Source organism: Rutidosis leptorrhynchoides, chromosome 7, assembly GCF_046630445.1.
Source record: "Rutidosis leptorrhynchoides isolate AG116_Rl617_1_P2 chromosome 7, CSIRO_AGI_Rlap_v1, whole genome shotgun sequence".
Lineage (NCBI taxonomy): Eukaryota > Viridiplantae > Streptophyta > Magnoliopsida > Asterales > Asteraceae > Rutidosis > Rutidosis leptorrhynchoides.
In genome coordinates this window covers 38,321,962-38,326,798 of record NC_092339.1, presented here as the reverse complement: position 1 = coordinate 38,326,798, position 4,837 = coordinate 38,321,962, and the positions used below count along the sequence as shown (strand labels likewise).

General features: G+C 29.3%; 1 pseudogene; it reads left to right on the top strand.

Moving 5' to 3' along the window:
• Positions 1–327: 327 nt before the first annotated feature.
• Positions 328–1,139, top strand: LOC139859111 (protein trichome birefringence-like 19; annotated as a pseudogene).
• Positions 1,140–4,837: the final 3,698 nt, after the last annotated feature.

Sequence of the window (4,837 nt, the reverse complement as noted above, 5' to 3'; positions counted from 1 at the left end):
CAAGTAGAATGCATACATGTCATTCTGGTAAAAATCGTCTACTCTCTGAGGTGAGTTAATCTTTAAAAAGGCTTCCTTGTTCATAATATCTATGGGTCAAAATGGGTTGGGTTGACCCACCCCGTAAATGCTATTTCTCCGTTTTGTCTTATAGTTAATGTGAATGTTTTTTTGTTTACAGAATGTGTTGAGCGATATACATGTTGATACGAAGGATACAGAAGAAGTGATTGTGAATAACTTTTTCGCAGACCGAGATGATTTTTTGTACAAGTGCCAGAAATCGCAATACCAGTTTGATACTATCGGTCATGCCAAGTATTCGTCATTGATGATCCTTTATCATTTCACGCAAAGCCTCAACGTCCAACTCACACGGGCCTCATCAGTCTTTACCTAGATGAGTGTGATGAGAAAATGACAAAGCATATTGACAAGTTCAACTACCTAATCCTAAACGGAAGCCATTGGTTCTCACGGCCCGCATCCTACTATGAAAAACATAAAGTGGTTGGTTGCAAGTTTTATCAAAAAGAAAACATCCCCGACCACCCAATGACATATGGATATGGACGGGCGTTAAGGACAGAGCATTCAAAGGGTTCATGAGTCGAAAAAGCTTCAAGGGCATAATGATGTTAAGATCGTTCGCGCCAAATCATTTCGAGGGTGGAGAATGGAACGAAGGGGGAGGCTGTACAAAGATAAAACCATTTAATAGTAATGGCATAACGTTGGAGCCTGGAGGGTACTAATTTGGAGTTGTATTTTATCCAAATGGAAGAATTCAGAAAAGCCCAAAGAAAGGCAGTAGAAAAAAAGGGTTAAAGTTTCGGGTAATGGATCATAACCCAATCATTGTTGTTAAGGCTCGATGGGCACCCAAGTAGATATAAGCATTGGCCCAATGAGAATGTCACTTTGTATAATGATTGTGTGCATTGTTGCCTTCCTGGGCCAATTGACGCTTTAAGTGATTTTTTGCTTCGCATGGTGAAAATGGAGCGTAGAAGATCGACCCAAGAGAAGCCTTCAAGAGTTATCAAAGAATGATAGTTATATCTAACTTTTAACCTTGTCCTTTTCATTTTGTTGAAAAACATAAGGGACAGAAAGAGTAAAGTTTACAATTTTATATTGTCGTGTCTTTTTATTCCATGTAAGGTTTAGTAAGGAATATTTGTAATCGGTTACTTTGTATACGGGTTAAATTTGTAGATCGTAACATGTAGATATTTATCAGGGAAAAGTGAGGCTAATCTTTAGAGATGCGCTTAGTAATTATTCGATCTAACGTAGGACGTACTTCCCTTTGGATGCCGGAAGAACGTTGATCAATTCATGGAAGTAAAATAAAAAGTAATTTACACCGATCAATTAATGGTTTTAGTTATAGAGTAGCTTGATTAATGGTTAATGTTTTTGAAGTATTTTTGGTAATTTACTTTTATAACTTTAGGAGAAATAAAATAAAGAATTAACTACATCGATCGTTCCGGTAGTTTACATCTAATTATAATGATGATACTTATCTCCTAGTAAATAACGAGGAGTTGGTTGCTCAGCTTCGCAGAGACTGTTGGTGATTTTAGTGTCAACAAACGGTTCGGAAAATTTGGATTGCACACCCGTAAGAGTTTGCTAGACATTGTCGTGAAAATTGCAGGGGTTAAGAGGCCGTGCCCCCGTACGGGGTTCAAGGGGCAGCTCCCCTTGCGAGGTTATATAGGGACAACGTCATTCGTTAGGATCCCGCTACCAAGTCTGCAGGCGGGGTCGAGGGGAAGCCGCCCCCTTGTGGAGTCTCGGGGCAATGCCTTCCAACTAGTTTTTCTGCTAAAAAGATGTGACTGTTCGTTAACAGGTTTTTCCATCAAAATGAATGGTTGCATTCCTTCACTTTAACCGCCAAATTAATATATCCGTTTTTGGCTTATTGCTTTAGTTACAAAAAACAGAAATATACAGAATTGTCTATACACTATGATCAGAATCTTTTTGCATCTAATCTTGTTCTTGTCTTGTTTCAATTTAGAATTTCGTAATACCCGAGGTTTGTGAGGTCGAAATACTTAATTGAGAAAATGATTACACAGTTCAAGAATCAATCGAATTATCATATAAAAACCTTTGTTTTCAAACAGGGGCGACGCCTTTTGCATAAGATATTATTATTTACTAAAATACCCCTAATAAACACTTTAAAAAGGGTTTTAGTGATCAAAATATGTTGATCACTTCCAATCACTATAGCTCCGTCAAAAAACATTATTAAAAATCAAAATACTAAATTTGGTCACTCTAATGACCATTTCTTTGGTCACTAGTATCATATATTGATAACCAAAATTTAGTAATAAACTTTTTTTTAATGATAACTAAACAACATTATTAGTGACGAAATATAAATCGTCACAAATGAACATTATTTTTAGTGAGACATCAACTCCGAATTGAAGTAACAATTAAATCTGTGAGTTAAGTCATGAAACGGCTTCCAACCCAAGTATATTGCATAATAAATATTTTTAATTTGAAATAAAAGACAATTGCATGGGGGGTTCCTGTGGTTTGTTCGAAATAACAAGCGGAGTCCAAAAGAATTTTTTCGCCTTGGGGGGTCACTGTGGTATGCAATAGTTTCACCAGGGGTCCATTTTGCTAACGAACGTTAAAAATGTGACAACCCGGAAATTTCCGACCAAATTTAAACTTAATCTTTATATGGTTTCGACACGATAAGCAAAGTCTATAACGTTAAGTCACAAAAATTTTGAACTATTTATATGAACTCAGTTAATCTTTGACTACTCCCGACGATTCACGAACAATTGTGTATAACAAATATGTAAATATATATATAAATATAAATATATGTGTATATATATATACATATATATATATATATATATATACACACACACACACACACACACACACATATATATATATATATATATATATATATATATATATATATATATAACATTTTGAATTAATAAAATACCTTTAGTCAATTAGAAATAATTATGTAAAATAATAAATAGAATAATTAAGTTGTTATTAAAAAGAATATATATATATATATATATATATATATATATATATATATATATATATATATATATATATATATATATATATATATATATATATATATATATATATATATATATATATATGATTGCTACCAATAATTGTTATATTGTAATTAAATATTCAATAAATGTTATCATGTAACATATGATATAATACTGCATAATTAATAACTTGTAATATTAATATATTAAATGTAAATACAAGTTTAATTATAGTTATTATATTATTATTATTATTATTATATTTATATTCATTATTATTATTAATATTAATATTAGTATTATTAATATTATTAAAATTGTAATACTAAAATTTGATACATTTGATTTATTATTGTTATTATTATTATTAATATCATCATTATTATAACTAGTAGTAAAGTTATAATGTCAGTTCTTATGATAAATATTAGCATTATTATTAGACATTATTATTATTAGTATTATTAGTAGTCTAATATTGTCAATATTTGTATTAGTATTTTATTAATATCATTATCAATGTTATTATTAATATTACTATGAACATTATCATTAATATTTATTATTATCTGTATTATTATTATTATTTGTTATTCTTATTGGTAAATTATTATTAATATTATTAGTATTATTATCAAATTATTTAATTATTAATTATTAATTATGAGAATTATTGATATTATTATCATTAGTATAAATTGTATTATTATTATTATTTATATATTTATTATTAGTATTAATATTATTATTAATATACGTGTATATTTATTAATACAGACTATTATCAGATACATATACATATACGTGTATAAAATACAGTATAAATATATAAATATAGGTAAATACGTATATTTTACCTAAAGAATCAAATTCTGTTTCTTGTTGCAATCAAACTGTATTTAATTTTTGTCTTCTGTCTCCTAGATTGAAAAACATCACGATTGATCGTACAAACCAAATTGAATTCGTAAATTTTTTTATTTTATTTTACTGAACGAATATTTCTGTGGAGCCAATCAAACTAGAAAACAAATGTTAATTGGGTCAGATTAGCTGTAATAATATCTGTTAAACTCTATATAATACCTACTAATACAATTCGAACTTAAACAACAAAAATTAAAACGTAATTTGAAGAACACAGCTCACGTTCTCTGTTTTTGTTTCATTTTTCAAAAACTTCGAAAACGAATCAATTTTCAAAATGTGTAAATGCAGTTGTGTTTGAAATCTCCTACTCAAGCTATCTACAAAGTTTCATAGTTCAATTCGTCCTATCGAGTTTCAATTTTGAGGTCAAACTTAAATTTCAAAAAGTCAAACTATACGTTCATCATGAAATTCGTATTCGTTTTGATGTGTCTGTTGAAATTGATAATTCATAAAGTTTCTAGTATCGATTTAGAAACTATTTCATGTTGAAGTCATGGCTTAAAACTGTCTCAAATTCATAATCACGATTTAAGTTTTATTTTTTTATTTATTTATTTTTTTTCTTTCGAACCAGTTACAACTATTTTTTTTATTCTTTTCTGTTAATCACACACACAACAAACGTTTCTGTTCTAATTCACGTATCAATTCAAGTCTTTAAATTTGTTGTTTGACTAAACTGAAAAATCTTTGAGTCGTTTGATTTTAGAAGAAGAAATGGATACAGAATGTTATATTAGATATATAGATATAGGTTGGTTATATATTCAGAAAAACAGAAATGGTTCCATGGTTTAGGGTGTTGATGAACTAGCTAGAGGTCA